Source organism: Bos grunniens, chromosome 28 (assembly GCF_055505025.1).
Source record: "Bos grunniens cultivar Pamir isolate PY7600 chromosome 28, Bosgru_T2T1.0, whole genome shotgun sequence".
Classification (NCBI taxonomy): Eukaryota; Metazoa; Chordata; class Mammalia; order Artiodactyla; family Bovidae; genus Bos; species Bos grunniens.
In genome coordinates this window covers 3,489,765-3,509,362 of record NC_141192.1, presented here as the reverse complement: position 1 = coordinate 3,509,362, position 19,598 = coordinate 3,489,765, and the positions used below count along the sequence as shown (strand labels likewise).

At 39.4% G+C, this 19,598-nt stretch overlaps 1 protein-coding gene across 1 annotated transcript in view; it reads right to left on the bottom strand.

The window, feature by feature from the left end:
• FRMPD2 (FERM and PDZ domain containing 2) overlaps positions 1 to 19,357 on the bottom strand; it is a 99,603-nt gene extending 80,246 nt beyond the window's left edge. The window contains exon 1 of the mRNA XM_086381274.1: positions 19,232 to 19,357. The gene's annotated coding sequence lies outside the window, so the exon portion shown is untranslated. The remainder of the gene's footprint in view (positions 1 to 19,231) is intronic.
• Between the last annotated feature and the right edge of the window lie 241 nt (positions 19,358 to 19,598).

The following is a 19,598-nucleotide window of genomic DNA, read 5'->3' as shown; positions in this document are numbered from 1 at the left end:
TTTCTATATATAGGTCTTTAGTTTCTTTAGGTAGATATATTCCTAAGTATTTTATTCTTTTCGTTGCAATGGTGAATGGAATTGTTTCCTTAATTTCTCTTTCTATTTTCTCCTTATTAGTGTATAGGAATGCAAGGCATTTCTGTGTGTTGATTTTATATCCTGCAACTTTACTATATTCATTGATTAGTTCTAATAATTTTCTGGTGGAGTCTTTAGGGTTTTCTATGTAGAGGATCATGTCATCTACAAATAGTGAGAGTTTTACTTCTCCTTTTCCAATTTGGATTCCTTTTATTTCTTTTTCTGCTCTGATTGCTGTGGCCAAAACTTCCAAAACTATGTTGGATAGTAATGGTGAAAGTGGGCACCCTTGTCTTGTTCCTGACTTTAGAGGAAATGCTTTCAATTTTTCACCATTGAGGATAATGTTTGCTGTGGGTTTGTCATATATGGCTTTTATTATGTTGAGGTATGTTCCTTCTATTCCTGCTTTCTGGAGAGTTTTTATCATAAATGGATGTTGAATTTTGTCAAAGGCTTTCTCTGCATCTATTGAGATAATCATATGGCTTTTATTTTTCAATTTGTTAATGTGGTGTATTACATTGATTGATTTGTGGATATTGAAGAATCCTTGCATCCCTGGTATAAAGACCACTTGGTCATGGTGTATGATCTTTTTAATGTGTTGTTGAATTGTGATTGCTAGAATTTTGTTAAGGATTTTTGCATCTATGTTCATCAGTCATATTGGCCTGTAGTTTTCTTTTTTTGTGGCATCTTTGTCAGGTTTTGGTATTAGGGTATAGAATGAGTTTGGAAGTTTACCTTCCTCTGCAATTTTCTGGAAGAGTTTGAGTAGGATAGGTGTTAGCTCTTCTCTAAATTTTTGGTAGAATTCAGCTGTGAAGCCATCTGGACCTGGGCTTTTGTTTGCTGGAAGATTTCTGCTTACAGTTTCAATTTCCGTGCTTGTGATGGGTCTGTTAAGATTTTATATTTCTTCCTGGTCCAGTTTTGGAAAGTTGTACTTTACTAAGAATTTGTCCATTTCTTCCACGTTGTCCATTTTATTGGCATATAATTGCTGATAGTAGTCTCTTATGATCCTTTGTATTTCTGTGTTGTCTGTTGTGATCTCTCCATTTTCATTTCTAATTTTACTGATTTGATTTTTCTCCCTTTGTTTCTTGATGAGTCTGGTTAATGGTTTGTCAATTTTATTTATCCTTTCAAAGAACCAGCTTTTGGCTTTGTTGATTTTTGCTATGGTCTCTTTTGTTTCTTTTGCATTTATTTCTGCCCTAATTTTTAAGATTTCTTTCCTTCTACTAACCCTGGGGTTCTTCATTTCTTCCTTTTCTAGTTGCTTTAGGTGTAGAGTTAGGTTATTTATTTGACTTTTTTCTTGTTTCTTGAGGTATGCCTGTATTGCTATGAACTTTCCCCTTAGGACTGCTTTTACTGTGTCCCACAGGTTTTGAGTTGTTGTGTTTTCATTTTCATTCATTTCTATGAAAATTTTGATTTATTTTCGCAGCACTGTTTATAATAGCCAGGACATGGAAGCAACCTAGATGTCCATCAGCAGATGAATGGATAAGAAAGCTGTGGTCCATATACACAATGGAGTATTACTCAGCCATTAAAACGAATACATTTGAATCAGTTCTAATGAGGTGGATGAAACTGGAGCCTATTATACAGAGTGAAGTAAGTCAGAAAGAAAAACACCAATACAGTATACTAATGCATATATATGGAGTTTAGAAAGATGGTAACAATAACCCTGTATACGAGACAGCAAAAGAGACACTGATGTATAGAACAGTCTTTTGGACTCTGTTGGAGAGGGAGATAGTGGGATGATTTGGGGGAATGGCATTGAAACATGTATAATGTCATATATGAAATGAGTCTCCAGTCCAGGTTTGATGCACGATACTGGATGCTTGGGGCTGGTGCACTGGGATGACCCAGAGGGATAGTATGGGGAGGGAGGAGGGAGGAGGGTTCAGGATGGGGAACACATGTATACCTGTGGTGGATTCATGTTGATATATGGCAAAACCAATATAATATTCTAAACTTAAAAAATAAAATAAAATTAAAAAAAAGTTATCTATAACAAAACAAAAAAAAAGTATTTTTAAACCATCCAACATGTTACATTTGCAAGAAAACTGACCTAGTGGACAATAATAAAACACTTGGGTATGGCTCCTACTAAAAAAAATAAATAAATAAAATAAAAGTTATTAAAATATCAGGAGAATTTTAAATCTAGCATTATTGTTTCATTCATTCAGTCCATGAACATTGATTACTTGCCAGTTACATGAAAGACACTGGGGATATAGCAAATTCCTTTCTTCATGAAGTTTATGTTCTAGTGAGGAAGAAGGAAGAACAATTAAATAAATGACTAAAGAAACAACACACTATAAAAATAGTTTGGTAAGTGTTTTGCAAAGATAAAAACATGAATGAGAGTAAACAGCTAGCTTTTTTAGAGAGAGATTTCTCTAAGGAGGTAATATTCAAACTGAGGTCTGAACAACAATAAAGAAGTTAGCCCTGCAAAGGTGGCAGAGGAGAATTGCTGACGGAAAACCTCATGGCAGTAATGAATTGGAACTGTTGAGGAGGGGGTTATAATATCTTAATACAACCTTACTAAAAATTTCTGTTGAAATCATGATAATGTTAATGGTGCTTAATGAAAGACTTCAAATAAACAAATTGTTGACCCAGTGTTTGAAATCTCAAGGTTAGAAAGATAAGGGAGGAGATTAGTGATTTGCCTATGAGGTATTCCAAAATTTAAGTTGAATTTATATTTATGCTATAGCTTATTAAAAGGGAAGTTCTGAATAAGTACTTATTTGCTTTTATAGTTAGTCTATAATCTCTGTGACTTCTAACCTTGAAACTATGTATGCTTGGAAATTAAATCACAGTTGTTTGAAGGTTTGCCATAGAGAAGCATGTTTGTTTCACCCAAAAATAACAACAGTGTTTGCAATAGGAAGTTAGGTATGTCCAGTCCTGTAATAACGGATTCACTATAGTGAATAACTAATTCACTGAGACCGCTTTACACTTTCTGTATATCTATTAAAAATACATAGCCAAAGATGCTCTTAAAGGTAAAAATGTATATTAAAGCATTTGTCTTTGTGAAATTTAGGAATTTATTTGCTTTTAAAGTTAGTCTATAATCTCTATGACTTCTAACCTTGAAACTAAGTGTGCTTGGAAATGTCTTTGTGAAATTTTGGAAATAATATGAGAGATTTTTAAAATGGACTTTAAAATATTATGCAATACCTTATTCCTTCACAGGTCTCTAAGATGTGTGTGGGTGGTATTTCCAAGACCACACCTAGGTTCCATGATTCAGGAGGAGGATTCAAAGACTCTGCATATAGTCCTCATCATGTTATTATTTAACGCAGAGAAAGAATACAAAGCAAAATCAGTGAAAACAAGAGGTACATAAGGCAAATCCTGGGGGGAAAAAGGCACAAAATTTCCAGAGTCCTTTTCCAGTTGTTAGAAAGGATGTGCTCGCCAACAATGAGTTGTAATGACATGAGTGAAATATTGTCAACCATGGAAGCTCATCACCCAAGGTTTTTTACTGGGGAATGATCCCATATGCACCCTCTGCATAGTAAGTACCAAAATTCCAAAGTTCCAGAAAGAAAGCGTGTTCTCAGCACAAATCATATTGTTTGCACCATCTAAGCACAGATAACCACTCTGATCAGTTAGGGTGGTGGAGACTTTCCTGAAAACTAAATTCCCAGACATCAGTCAAGGGCTAAACTTATAAGCAGGCTTTTCAAAGAATAGCAGTCAGTCGTGCTTGTTGTCTTTTGTGTGCATGAGGCTAATCTGGCTAGTGTACGACAGAGGCGAGACTGAGGAGGTAAACAAGTCACATCACAGAGGAGTGTTCAGGCCATGCTAAGGCATTTGGAATTTTTCCAAATAAAATGGTAAATTAATGAGGAGTACATCTGTCAGAGATCATCCAGGATAACAAAAAATTAGGTTTCTCAAAAGGAAAAAAGTTAATACAAAAAATTGACTGTGTAAGTAATTGAAGAGCTAGAAAGTCCAGAGGGTGGTTAGGAAAACGTCTAGCATAGAGAGTTGCAAATATGACCAACATAATAGAATTCATACTTTTGAAAGATCACATTAGCTGCAGGGTATGTGGTACAGTTGGAAGGCTCCAGCATTTTTCTAGTGTAAGTTCCAGAAGGGAATGGAAGGAGAAGAGAGGAGGACTATTTGAAGAAATAAATGAATTGCTGAAGATTCTCCAGAGTTTAAGAAATATGAGTCCTTAGACACAAATGGATAAATCAAAATAAAATCACACCTAGACACATTGCAGCAGCACTATAGAACATCAAATACAAAGTCTCTATGTTATCAGATATAAAAGTAGATCATTTATAAAGCAATTATACTCGCCCTAGAAATTATCTTAACAGTAGCATATAAAGCTAAAAAAAAAAAAACTTTAGGGTACTCATCTCAAAAATAGAAATCCAATCAATAGTTTCCAAATGACAGAGGATTATAAAAAAAAATACAAAAAAGTTTATCAATCCAACAGAAAGCAGAAAAAGGAAAAAACAGGATAAATAATGATAAATAAATAAAACACAAAATATGGCCAAATACATCAGTAATACATCAGAAATCAGTACATGTAAAAAGGTCAAATGTACCTACTAAAAGGCTGGTGCATTTACTCTGTTTAGCAAAAAACACCATTAAAGAGTAAAATGATAATTCAGAGGAGGAGGTGATATCTAGAATACATATATCAAAAAAAGCAATTTTATCCAGAATGTATTTTTAAAACTATCACAAATCAGTTTTTAAAAAACAGACCAAATAGAAAAAAAAAAGGACAAAACTTAAGCAAGCAGATCACAAAAGAGGATACACAAAAATGGCCAATAAACATATTAAAAAATGCTCAACTTTATCAATCATCAGAGAATTACAATTAGAATCACAATGAGATACCACTATACAAGTGTCAGAAAAACTAAATGAAAAAGACATAAAGTACCAAGGGTTGATGAAGATATAGAAGAACTAGGACTCTCCTACCTCATTGGCAGAGATATAAATTAGTGCTGAGTGCTCAGTTGCTAAGTTGTGTCTGACTCTTTATAACTCCATGGACTGTAGCCCTCTGGCTAGGCTCCGCTGTCCATGCGGTTTCCCAGGCAAGAATACTGGAGTGGGTTGCCATTTCTTTCTCCAGGGGATCTTCCCAATTCAGGGACTTAACCCACATCTCCTGTATTGGCAGGCAGGTTTTTTACCGCTGAGCCACCAGGGAAGCCCCATAAATTAGTACAACCATGAAAAAAAACTGTCTGGCAGGGCCCACAAAAGCTACATATCCATGAAGTCAAATTTCTACTCTTCATATATGCGTGTCTTCATATATGCGTGTCTTCATATATGCGTGTCTTCATATATGCGTGTCTTCATATATGCGTGTCTTCATATATGCATGTCCGAAAGGCATGCAGTGAATGGACATAGCAACAGTATTCACAGTACCACCGAACTGGAAACTACTCAAATGCCTATAAGCAACAGGATAGATAAATCTTAGTGTATACACCACATAATAAAATACTCAACGGCAAAGAGACTAACAAACTACAACTAAACGTACCTGATAAATAGAATGGTGAGCAAAATAAGCCATGCACAAGATTACACTATCTGAGTCAATCTACAGTTATTTAAAAAGAGGGGTAAGGGGAGGTCAGTTATCAGAGTGGTGGAGACTTTCCTGGAAACTAAATTCCCAGAAACCAGCCAAGGGCTAAACTTGTAAGCAGGCTTTTCAAAGAATAGCAATCAGTCATGCTTGTTGTCTTTTGTGTACAGAGGCTAATTTGGCTAATGTGCAATGTAGGAGAGGTAGAACGGAACAAGATGAGGTTGAGGAGATAAACAGAGGTCATGTCCTAGAGGAATGCTCAGGCCATGGAAAGGCATATGGAGTTTTTCCAAATAAAATGGTAAATTAATGAAGAATACATCTGTCAGAATTCATTCAGGATAACAAAAAACCATGAGAGGTCAGGATAGAGGTTACCTGGGATAGGGATCATGTTGGAAGAGGCACAAGGAAGGGTTCTGGTAATGGTGCATTTATTGATCTGCGTGTTGGTTACTCGAGTATGCTCAGTTTGTGAAAATGCATCAAGATGAGCACTTACGATTTTTGTACTTTATATATCTTTAATATCAAAAAGAAGCTCTTCTAAAACCTGAGTTTATCAGATTAGAGGAAAAAGAAAACTCTGCTAAAATTGTTTAAAGGAAGCTATCTAAAATAGAAAAGTGGAAAAGATAGAATTAAGTATAGTAGTTCTATGGAAGCACCAACCAAAATAAAGCTATTAATAGCATAGCAATATTAATAAAGGACAGAAGTCAAATTTTTGTCAAACTTATGACCAAGAAAGTCCTTAAAAAAATACCAATCATGAACTTAAATGTACCAAAAATACAACCAGAAAATCTAAAAAGAAAATATTGACAACATTATGCAGAGAAATTTAGAAACTGACAGTCATAGGAAGAGATAATAACATTTTTCTTAGAAATTTGTTAAGATAAAATAATAAAAATATTGAAGATAAACAATAACATGAACATATTTCTTCTAATACACTCCAATCAACAAACACATCTCTATTATAAAAATAACATGATTGGCAGATCGGGGAAATAAAGTCAATGTTATATGGAAATAAGATTGAAAAACACTTCACTAGTCTTTTTCGTAGAGATATTTCACACCAGCAAGTAATAACAAACGACATGAAGTAAAAGAACGGAATTCAGCAAGCTGATAGGCTACCGAGCTCCTATCCCCACTCATTTCCTGTGCTTCATCTTCATTCACCGCGCTCTTTTACTCTCCTTCGGAAGTATTCTGTCTCAAAGTTTTCTCTGATCTTCGGGCAACATTAGCCAAATGTTGAACGCTGAACATTAAGCATGCAAAGTGGTTTGAAAGTGTCACAGAACCATGCTGTGACATATTTATTCTGGCAAGTGTAAGAGAAGACAAGTTTTAACAATAAAAAAAGCATGAAATTCTAAATCATTTTTAAAAATTAAAGAACATAGGACATCCCTTGAGCTACTGAGTCAAGGGCATTAACATGCTTGCGCACAATTAGAGACAGTGTGAAAATAAAAGAAAGTTACCTAGCTGGAACAATTGATTGTTTTTCGCTCAAACAAAAATCTAAATGAAGATGAGAAGAATAATAAAGGCAATGGAAAGACCAAGGATCAAACGCAGATGTCATCAAGGGAAAACTCCACAATTAAAGAAAAATCCTCAGCAACATATAAAGACCTTTTCATTAAAGCTAAAATATTGCAAGTATATTATCCTTTAAGTTCACAGTGGCTGATTTAGTGGCTTCAAACCTGGTATGTTCTCCACAATGCTAGGCTCCCTGGTGAAGCTGAAAGTGCAAAATAAGGAGCTGCAGAGACTTTTTACTTAGTATTAAAACAAAGAATAGTTGTATTATAAAACCCCTTTGAATAAAACAGTGTGGTATTCACATATGAACAGAGTAACAAAATATAAAATAAACCAAGTTGAATAAGAAAATTTACTCATTTAAACCAATGAGGAAAGATGCACTGACTAATGAACTGAGTTCAGTCACTCAGTCGTGTCCGACTCTTTGCGATCCCATGAACCACAGCACACCAGGCCTCCCTCCATCACCAACTCCCGGAGTTCACCCAAACTCATGTCCATCGAGTCGCTGATGCCATCCAACCATCTCATTCTCTGTCGTCCCCTTCTCCTCCTGCCTTCAATCTTTCCCAACATCAAAGTATTTTCCAATGAGTCAGCTCTTCGCATCAGGTTGCCAAAATATTGGAGTTTCAGCTTCAACATCAATCCTTTCAATGAACACCAGGACTGATCTCCTTTAGGATGGATGGTTGGATCTCCTTGCAGTCCAAGGGACTCTCAAGAGTCTTCTTCAACACCACAGTTCAAAAGCATCAATTCTTCTGCACTCAGCTTTCTTTATAGTCCAATGAACTGACTATTCAGTGGCTAATTAATAATATTAGGATAATAGCTGTTCATTTGGCAAAAATAAATTCAGATTCATACTTCATATCACACACAATATTTAAAATTAATTAAAGTACTAAGTATTATATATCTATATAGGAAAGAGAAAGAAAAGAGAGGAAGAAAGGGAGAGATTTAGGATATAATAATACTGAATTTATAAATGAAATGGTGAAAATCTTCTTTCTTAAATAAGATAAAAAATTAAAAATCCATGAAACACGAGTGATATATTGGACTACATTTTTAAAAAAAATCAAGGTTTGGTATGGCATTTACATGAATTAAGTCTTAAAATATGCAACAGGCAGTCTTCCAGTTTCTGCTGCAGCATGTGACAAGCTTGGAAGTCATCACTCCCATTCTCACAATAAGAAAAAAAAAGTGTCTGGAATCAGTACCAGGAAGGGAAACAGACTATAATTGACATGCTGCATAGGCTTAGGGTAGACTAGCTATCTTGACAGTTAAAAATTCTGCAGAGCCCCATCTTAGAGGAACCTCGCATTTTGTGAGTTTTATCTCCAGGAGTCCCACCAGATTCTCGTGGGGAATATGAGAAAATCCTCTTATGCTTTCCAGCAGGAGAAGGAAAAACATAACCATTTAAAAAGAGGCCAAAAGCGTCCTGATCTCCTCCTCAAGGAAAACTACTTTACGAGTCTAACCAAGATAAGGGAAGGGAAATACCCAAATCCAGTGCCTCCAGCCTGCCTGTCTCACCACAGGGGAGAAGGAAGCTAAGAAGAACGTGTGAAGGTCAGAGCCCAGTGGAGCAACAAAGTTACGGAGATTGAGACCTAATCACAGGATTATGGAACATAACTTGTCTTCTGCGTTTCACCACCTGGACTTCCCAGCTGGAATTAGTGGTAAAGAATCTGCCTGCCAATGCAGGAGGCACAGGAGATGTGGGTTCAATCAGTGGGTCAAGAAGATAACCCTGGAGTAGGAAGTGGCAACCCACTCCAGTATTCTTGCTTGGAAAATTCCATGGACAGAGGAGCTTGGCAGGCTACAGTCTACGGGGTTGCAAAGAGTCAGACATGACTGAGCAACTACCATTACACTTCACCACCACATCAACAGGACTCCTGTATAAAAACAGAAGATGACAGCAAAAGGCTTGTATTTAAGAAGTCATTTTTAGAGAAACCCAAAACAACTGGGGAAAGAAAAGCAAAGATACTAGAAGTTGAAGCCTTAGACACCTATGGCTACACCAAATGGTAAAAACAATGTAAATCCCGGCCAGATTAACGTAAGTGCTCACACTAAGAGCCTGTGTATCTCAGTTCCTATTACTCAATACATAATGTCTGGGTTTCAACAAAAAATCGCCAAGTCATATATAAAAGCAAGAAAAAAATCAGTCTAAAGAAATAAAGCAAGTGATAGAACCAGGCTCAGGTAAGACGGAGCCCTTGAAATTACCATACCAGGAAGTACATAGTATTATAATGAAAGAGTCAATATTCCAAGAAGACATGACCATCCTTAATACGTATGTACTTCACAAGGGAGCATTCAGAATGATATTAGAATGGCCAATATCCAGAAGACTAACAGCACCAAACGCTGACAAAGATGTGGAGGAACAGAAACTCTCATTCATTGCTGATGGGAATGCAAATGGTACAACCACTTTGAAAGACAGTTTGGGGATTTCTTACAAAACGAAACATACTCTTACTATGTGACCAGCAAGTACTTATCCAAAGGAGTTGAAAACCTACGTCAATATAAAAACCAGCACACGAATATTTATGATAGCTTAATTTATTATTGCTAAAACCTGGAAGCAACCAAGATGTCCTTCAGTAGGTGAGTAGGTAAATAAACCATGGTACTTCCAGACACTGGAGTATTATTCAGGGCTAAGGACAAGTGGGAATACAGACCACCTGACCTGCCTCTTTAGAAGTCTGTACGCAGGTCAGGAAGCAACAGTTAGAACTGGACATGGAACAACAGACTGGTTCCAAATAGGAAAAGGAGTTCGTCAAGGCTGTATACTGTCACCCTGCTTATTTAACTTCTATGCAGAGTACATCATGAGAAACGCTGGACTGGAAGAAGCACAAGCTGGAATCAAGATTGCCGGGAGAAATATCAGTCACCTCAGATATGCAGATGACACCACCCTTATGGCAGAAAGTGAAGAGGAACTCAAAAGCCTTTTGATGAAAGTGGAAGTGGAGAGTGCAAAAGTTGGCTTAAAGCTCAAGATTCAGAAAACGAAGATCATGGCATCCGGTCCCACCACTTCATGGGAAATAGATGGGGAAACAGTGGAAACAGTGTCAGACTTTATTTTTTGTGCTCCAAAATCACTGCAGATGGTGATTGCAGCCATGAAATTAAAAGACGCTTACTCCTTGGAAGGAAAGTTATGACCAACCTAGATAGCATATTCAAAAGCAGAGACATTACTTTGCCAACAAAGGTCCGTCTAGTCAAGGCTAGGGTTTTTCCTGTGGTCATGTATGGATGTGAGAGTTGGACTGTGAAGAAGGCTGAGCGCCAAAGAATTGATGCTTTTGAACTGTGGTGTTGGAGAAGACTTTTGAGAGTCCCTTGGACTGCAAGGAGATCCAACCAGTCCATCTGAAGGAGATCAGCCCTGGGATTTCTTTAGAAGGACTGATGCTAAAGCTGAAACTCCAGTACTTTGGCCACCTCATGCAAAGAGTTGACTCATTGGAAAAGACTCTGATGCTGGGAGGGATTGGGGGCAGGAGGAGAAGGGGACGACAGAGGATGAGATGTCTGGATGGCATCACTGACTCGATGGACGTGAGTCTGGGTGAACTCTGGGAGTTGGTGATGAACAGGGAGGCCTGGTATGCTGCGATTCATGGGGTCACAAAGAATCGGACATGACTGAGCGACTGAACTGAACTGAACTGAAAGAGAAGTGAGCTATCAAACCATTAAAATATGTGGAAGAAACAAATGCATATTGCTCAACTAAGTGGAAAAAAATCTGAAGAGGTTACATACAGTGTCATTCCAATTACATGACATTCTGGAAAAGGCAAAACAATGGACACAGAAAACTACCAGTGGTTGCCAAGGATTAGAGAGGAAGGTGGGATGAACAGGTGGAACAAAGATGATGTTTAGGGTCGTGAAACTATTCTGTATGACATTGTCGTGGTGGATGCATGTCATTTTACATCTGTTCAAGTTCTGGAACGTGTAACACCAAGTGACTCCTAATGTATACTATGGACTTTGGGTGATGATAAGTCAGTGAATATTCACTGGTTGTTACAAATCTACCACGCTGGTGGGGAATGTTGATAATGGGGAAGCCTATGCATGAGTGGCTTCCCTGGTGGCTCAGCTGGTAAAGAATCCACATGCAATGCAGGAGACCTGGGTTCGACCCCTGGGTTGGAAGATACCCTGGAGAAGGGAAAGGCTAACCACTCCAGTATTCCGGCCTGGAGAATTCCATCGACTGTATAGTCCATGGGGTCTCAAAGAGTTGGACACGACTGAGCAACTTTCACTTCTTGCATGCCCAACAATGGGCCCCACAGAGGGGAATTCAAGATCGAGAAAAGCAGGCTACTGACTTTAGATAGTTAAGATGCAAATCAAAGGAAGAATTTCAAGGAGCCCAGATGAAGAGGTATCTTGCATCTTCACATACATAGGTGCAGGGAAAATCTCTGTATCTTCTCTCAGTTTTACGTGAACCTAAAATTTCTCTAGAATATAAAGTCTATTTTTTTCAGTTTTATTTATTTATTTTACTTTACAATATTGTATTGGTTTTGCCATACATTGACATGGATCTGCCAGTTTAATGGGCAACAGACAAGAAGAGACACTTTAAGAAGTAGATACATACACAATGAATAAGCACATGGAAAGATCACCAGTTCAACATCATTGGCCACAAGAGGAAGGAAAATTAAGACTATAACAAAGTATCACTATCTACCTGTTAGTAGAGAAAAAAGTTATAATACTAAATGCTGGTGAAGATACAGAGAAAAAATAAAAACTATCAGCAACCATAATGTCCTTCATCTGGTGAATGGTTAAACAAACTGTGGTGTGGCTACGTCACATTATACTGTTCAGCAATGGAAAGCAGTCTGTTGATATCTGCGACCACTTGGATGGACCTCAAGGGCTTTATGCTGAGTGCTCCAAAAGGAAAGTCTATTAAAATAAAACAATAAAGTAGGAAAATAAAGCTCAATTAAATTTAAAATATAAAATAAAATAAATATCGTGACAAAGTTCTTGGAATGGGCATTAACAAGTCAGGTTTCTGGTCCTCGTTCTCCAGATGTTCACTTCGGTCTATAAAAAGGGTCGAGGCTTTATATCTAAATGTAACCATTTCTGCCTGACAGCCAAGACAAAGAGTGATTGATTCCTTTTGCTAATTGCATTACTCTGTGGGAAAGGGAAAATGTGAAGCAGAGAGAGGTTAAGTGTGTTGGGGGCAATGATTTGTGAATACCAGCTAGCTAGATGGAGTCTGCTGCCTCCAGAGGGGTCCAGGAGCCAGACAAGTCTAGCAAGGTCCCTCTTCACAGAGACCTTAGTCCCCTCTTGTCTCAAAGTGACAACTAGATCAACCTCTGATGGACGGAACTCAGGCAGAACAGGGACTTTAGTGGGCTCCCAACTTAAGCTGAGAAGAGGCTCACCCTGTCACAAACTCTGCAAAATGAATACTTGGTTTTAAATATTTGGGGGTAAAGATACATCCTTCAGCCAAATTTATCCATCCAGAACATACCATTAAAAATAACACCCAGAGAGACTTCCCTGGTGGTCCAGTGGTTAAAACTTTGTGCTGTCAACGCAGGGGGCATGGGTTCAATCCCTGGTTTGGGAACTAAGATCCTACATGCCATGCAGTGTGACCAAAAGATGTCTTAAAAATAACCGTTGGAAAAGACACAATCCTTAACTCTTGAGAGTCCCTTGGACTGCAAGGAGATCAAACCAGTCAATCCTAAAGGAAGTCAATCCTGAATATTCATTGGAAGGACTGATGCTGAAGCTGAAGCTCCAATACTTGGCCACCTGATGCAAAGAGACAACTCACTGGAATATACCTTGATGCTAAGAAAGATTGAGGACAGGAAGAGAAGGAGATGACAGAGGATATGATGGTTGGATAGCATCATTGACTCAATGGACATGAATTTGAGCAAACTTAGGGAAATATTGAAGGACAGGGAAGCCTGGGATGCTTCAATCTATGGAGTTACAAAGAGTCGGAGAAAACTTAGCGACTGAGCAACAACAGTTTATGGAAGAGTCAGTTCTGATGACTTGGTCTCAAAATCTTCCTCTTGAATGACACCAACCCACCATGAACTGGTGCTTTTCCAGCATTCTATAAATCTCCTTTCACTACCTATTCACTTTTCTTCACTACCTACTCTATTTCCAATAATGTTAGGCTATTACAACCATTTAAACTCAAGGAAATATAAGCAGAAGTTCTACAATCAAGGCAAGAAAAATAAGGGCAATTAACTATACAGCTGCCTGTGACCAAGAATAAAATGAAAACCAAGTCTGGGGAAGGAGAGTTAGCCAGTCTCAGGAAGAAGAGTTTTGGGAGGAGAGCAACTAAAAACACTAACTTCAGGGCCAAAAAACCCAGAAGGAAAACAGGACTAGCAAATCATAGTGGCTGAGAGGGCAGGTTCAAAAGTCAGAGTTGGACTGACCATTGTCTGCCTTGGGCAGTTAATTTTCTCTGTGCGTGTATGCATGCTAAGTCGCTTCAGTCATGTCTGACTCTTTGTGACCCTATGGACTGTAACCTCCAGGCTCCTCTGTCCATGGGATTCTCTAGGCAATAATACTGGAGTAGGTTGCCATGCTGTCCTGCAGGGGATCTTCCTGACCCCGGGACTGAACCCACATCTCTTACGTTTCCCTCATTGGCAGGTGGGCTCTTCACCACTGATGCCACCTGGGAAGCTATGTGATGTTGGTTATCGTGTCTGACACACAGTATCGTCTCAAGAAATGGGAGCTGTTTATATTATTAACGGTGAGTAAACACTGATGGCAAGGGATAAAGCAGGGACAAACCCACAAAACTAACACTTGAGAACAGAAGTAGCTCTATCAGTGGGGCTACAGGTGCCATTGGCCTAAGCTGTACACCCCATTCCTTGCAGCTCAAAGCGTGGTTTCTCAGATGTAACAATATTGGCATCAACGGGGAGCTTGTTATAAATAGATTCAGGCCCTCCTCTAGTCTCCTGAGTCGAAATCTGCATTTTAACAAAATCACCAAAGATCACTGGGTGGTTCACAGCACATCACAAGCCATAAGCCCTGCTTGTTCCATTAGCTTGTTTGGAAGAACCAGTGACAAGCAGGCAATGGCTGTAGTCAACTAAAATGTGGAGGTATAATTGCTGTGTTAAGTAACCAAAGAGACCCCCAACTAGGGCTGGTCAATGTTCTGGGTGACTTGGGTAACTACTCTATCAAATCAAAGAGAAGGAATTTGGTGAAGGACTTATCAGAGGATAAGCCGAGGCCATGAACCAGGACCAGATGCTCAATGTCAATTAGGCTTCTGTGAACGCAAAAGGTAGGCTTCTGAAGACAAAAGCTATGGGTAAAAGAGACTTGCAAAAAAGGATAATGGGGGGGCAGGGTGAGTGACCACCAGAGCCAGAGACTAGGAGGGTTGATAAGGGGAAAAGTGGTCAACAGGGCTGTTTTCATTCATATTCCCATACACGCTGTGTGCCCTGTGCACACTTCCCTGGCCCACCAGCAGCACTTTCTCGGGTCAGCAAGTCCTTCTAAGCCAGCCCTCTCCTTCCTCCATAACCTTAACTTCAATGAGCAAAACTGACAGAGAGGCAGCGTGAGTGATGGACAGTCCTAGAGTCTTTCCGGGGAGGTTTACATTGCTTTCCAGGTATTTTTAGGCTAAAAACAAGAGTAGCATTACATTCATTTTATAGCAGGGCAAAGTAAACACTCCGTTAAAAAATAAAAGGATTACTGCACAACAACTTGGCCAAACAAACTCCACTGAATGATGATGAGCCAGATCTGGGGCTTTAGATACAGGGAATTCAAAGAACAGGATCCCACCAGGGGAGTGAGCGCCGTGTCTCTAGGCATATGAAGAAGTCCGGCGACATTTCCTGAAGGCTGTAAACATTCCCCATCCTTCTCTGTTCTATATTTAAATCATAGTCCTCTTTCCATATTGGTCTTTCCAAAGAGTTCAGCCTTGACTTGCACCCCTGGATCCATTCCTGTATTTCCTGTTTTGATGAGTGATGTATTTGCCCGTAGAGAGAAGCAGGTATTCTTCTTAATTCCTGTCTTTGTCTCTCCTTCTATCCCTACTAATCATATTTCGCTCCCCATGGATTGTGCCTCTTTAAAACTTCCTTTAAAAATTTTTTTTTAATTCTCTTTTAAGACTTGTTTTTTTGATGTAGATCCTTTTAAAAGTCTTTATTGAATTTGTTAAAATATTGCTTCTGTTTTCTGTTTTGTTTTTTTGGCCGGGAGTCATGTGGGATCTTAGCTTCTAGTTCAGTTCAGTCATTCAGTCACATCTGACTCTTTGCAATCCCATGGACTGCAGCACGCCAGGCTTCCCTGTCCATCACCAACTCCTGGAGCTTGCTCAAACTCATGTCCATTGAGTCGGTGATGCCGTCCAACCATCTCATCCTCTGTCGTCCCCATCGCCTCCCGCCTTCAATCTTTCACAGCATCAGGGTCTTTTCCAATGAGTTGGTTCTTCACATCAGGTGGCCAAAGTACTGGAGTTTCAGCTTTAGCATCAGTCTTTCCAATGAATATTCAGGACTGATTTCCTTTAGCTTCCAGACCAGGAAGCAAACCTGTACCCCCTACATTGAAAGGCAAACTCTCAACCACCAGACCACCAGGCAAGTTCCTCCTTAAAACTTTCTTGGATCCTGTGATGTGCTGAAGAATGTTCCTACCGACTGGTGAGAGCCAGCTATTAAATCCCCAGAAATTTTGCAAGCTGGTTGTTAAATATAGGTATTACAAAAAATTAAGTTATAGGAACTTCCAATTAAATAAATTATATTAATCATAAGCTCAAACCCACCATTTCCTAATTATTTTACTATATACTATACTGCAGTCTCTGCTCTCCTCCACGTATATGATAGAAATTACACACGATGGTGTATTAGTACTTATCTCTTCCAACTTCCTGTCCAGAGATAGAGCATTGGAAACTTAGAATTGGCCACAGTGGGGATATTTACACCGAAGAAATTAACAAAGGCTGCAAATGAGGACTTGGTTTGTTGTTTTGTTGACTGTCTACACTGTTGACAAACATAAAACTCCAGTAAACAATGAATGTTACCCACCGCTGCAGCCACCCCGACAGCGGGCCCCGCAGAGGGGAATTCAAGATAGAGAAAAACAGGCTACTGACTTGATAGTTAAGATTCAAATCAAAGAAGTAATTTCAAGGAGCCCAGAATGTTGCATCTTCACATACATAGAAAGGCACTAAAATCATTAACTTGAGATGTCTGATTTTTGTGTTTAGCAGTAATCTTTCGATGCTCAATTACGTGAGTGTTTCTTTTTTTCTTTTCAGCAAAAACTCCTATGTGTCCCGGCTCCTCCCTTACCTCTTTGGAATAGTCCCCTAGAGCTATCTGAGAGGCTTCCTTCCCAGGCGCCGGTCCTAAATAATGCCCTCACATAAAAAATAAGGCTCAACTTTCAGGTTGTGCTTTTTTTTTCAGTCAACAAGACTTAAGAAAGTGATAAAAAAAAATCAACAATGCATATTAAAGCTAAAAGTATGTCATATCTGTAGCTATTATATTGAAAATAGAACAAAATTTGGGGAAATAGTCTTCCAGAATTCAAAACTGTTGTCCAATTCTGCACAAAAGTCATTCATGTCATTGACAATGAGTAGAAGCAACACATTCACCTTCATTGCTTAACTTTCTTCTTACTTGTCAGCGTAAACAAAAATATCAGTTAATGTTGAAACTACACACGTTGGTCAATTGCAAACATAGGCTGACAAAGGATACAAGAGTTCAGCAAAAATCAATGAATACATTCCTTGTGAATTCCTTGACTATACTGAATTAGCAGTAAAGAGTATTGTGTATTTTATCACTTGTAAATTGTGCAGTATACATCCTTCACATCAGTAATGTTTATAATGAATTTATATGTATATGAATGAATGTATATAATGAATATATATATATATATATATATATGCATGATTGGTTTTTTCAGTGTTAGCACCTGCTTGGAGGTTCTCGACATCCCCTTTCTTGTTTCCTTAGGTTAGGCTGAAAGTTACTCAGTCGTGTCTGACTCTTTACAACCCCATGGACTCTACAGTCCATGGAATTCTCCAGGCTAGAATACTGGAGTGGGTAACCTTTCCTTTCTCTAGGGGATCTTACCAACCCAGGGATCGAACCCAGGTCTCCAGCATTGCAGGTGAATTCTTTACCAGCTGAGCCACAAGGGAAGCCATCATTATTCCAGGGTCACTCTTCCCATACCCATATCACTACCAGAATAATCTTTCTAATATCTGTATGCAGTCATGACATCTCCGTCATTAAAATCACTAATGACTCTGTAGGACCTTCTGAGTGAAAGACAAGCTACAGAAGGCCTTTCTTGATCTGCCCTGTTCACCTCTGCAGCCTTCTCTCTTATCAGATGCCCACACTCACACTTTACTCAAGTTATTCCAACCTGTTTGCTGTTCCCAGAATGTGCTTAGCTTATTCATGCCCCTGGACTTTTACATCAGCTTCTGGCTTTCCAGGTGGCGTTAGTGATAAAGAACTTGCCTGCCAACGCAGGAGATGTAAGAGACGATGGTTTGACCCCTGGGTAGGGAGGATCCCGTGAAAGAGGGCATGGCAACACACTCCAGTATTCTTGCCTGGAGACTCCTGTGGACAGAGGAGCCTGGCGGATGTAGTCCGTGGGGTCACAAAGAGTTGGACACGACTGAAACGACTTAGCATGCATGCACAGGCCTTTACATGAGGTTTGCTTTGCCTAAGATGCCTTTCCCCAACTCCTGCCCTCCCATCTCTCGCTAGTTCTCACCTAGAATTCAAACAGTGCTCAGTCAGCCCCTCTTCCAGGATCCCTCACCTCTTCAGCACTTGCTACCACCACAAGCTATTGTGCAGGTAAACTTGCTGTCTCCTCCACTCACCTGGAAGATCTTCTGAGCAGAGAAAGGTATTCCCAACACCCTAGAACCTAGCATGGCACCCAGGAGACACGAGTAAGTGCTTCTTAAATTGATAAGGTCATAGCTTAGTTTCAGCTAATAGCCTATAGCAAACTGTGGGATTTAGCCAGGAGATACTCATCTCTGATTTCAGTTGTTGCTTTAACAACAAAGGTTGTTTAAAGTGTCAAAAAACTCAAAACTGAGTGTTTTTCTTTCCTTTAAGCATGCATATTATATTAGACGAATTATTGACATTTTTTTCTTTTGTTCATTGTTTCCTAGACGTTACATAGACATGACTTGAGACTCTTTACCTTAAACCACTGACCTCCTGTAAGGAATAACTGCAACACTCATTCCTAGAAGATAGGGAGAGTTAGCATATACTGGGTTACTTTTATCCTCCAAGCACCTGCCTTCCATATATCACCTCAGGGATCTTCAACATTGCAACAAAGTGTGTACTATCATCACCAGTTAACAGGTAAGGAAAGAGTCTCAGCAAAGTTAAAGAGTTTGTTTCAGTTTGAACAGATGTTGAGTAGCAAAGTGGTGATTCAAACAAGGGTTGGTCTGACTCTAAACTCTCCGTTGAGCCCACTCTTTGTTAGGAACAAATGTACCTTCACTTGTTTTTGAATGAGTCCATGCCAGTAACCTGAAACAAGTAATACTCCAAACAACACTGCGAAGAGCCTTTAACACAAGGCCTAGCCCTGCTGAGCTCTCCTTATTCCCCACGGGTTTACCCTTCCCCTGATGCAGACTGATAGGAGAAAGTAAATGACGTCAAGAAGTACCTGCGTCCTGTGTCAAAGGCTGCGTCCAGAAAGTCTCCGTGACCGTCTAGGCCTTTATCGTGGCCCACTCTCCAAGGAGCAGGGGTGCTGTCTCTCCCCTGAGCTGCTTCTGCCGCCTGTGCTTCTGCCTTTGTTTACTGTTTGTTACTGAGCACTCGGTGGCCCAGCAACTGAGTCAACAAGGGCCCTTCCCTTTCCGGCGGCTTGGTCTCTGCCCTGAGCCCCGAGCAGCCTCTGGCCTGTTAGCAGGCACAGCCACCCCAGCAGTCTGTGCCCTCAAAGCCAGTGATCTGAGAGAGCCTCTAAGAGCTCAACTGGATTAGATGCCACTGAAGGCGATGGGATTGCGGCTCAGCGGGAGCTGTGA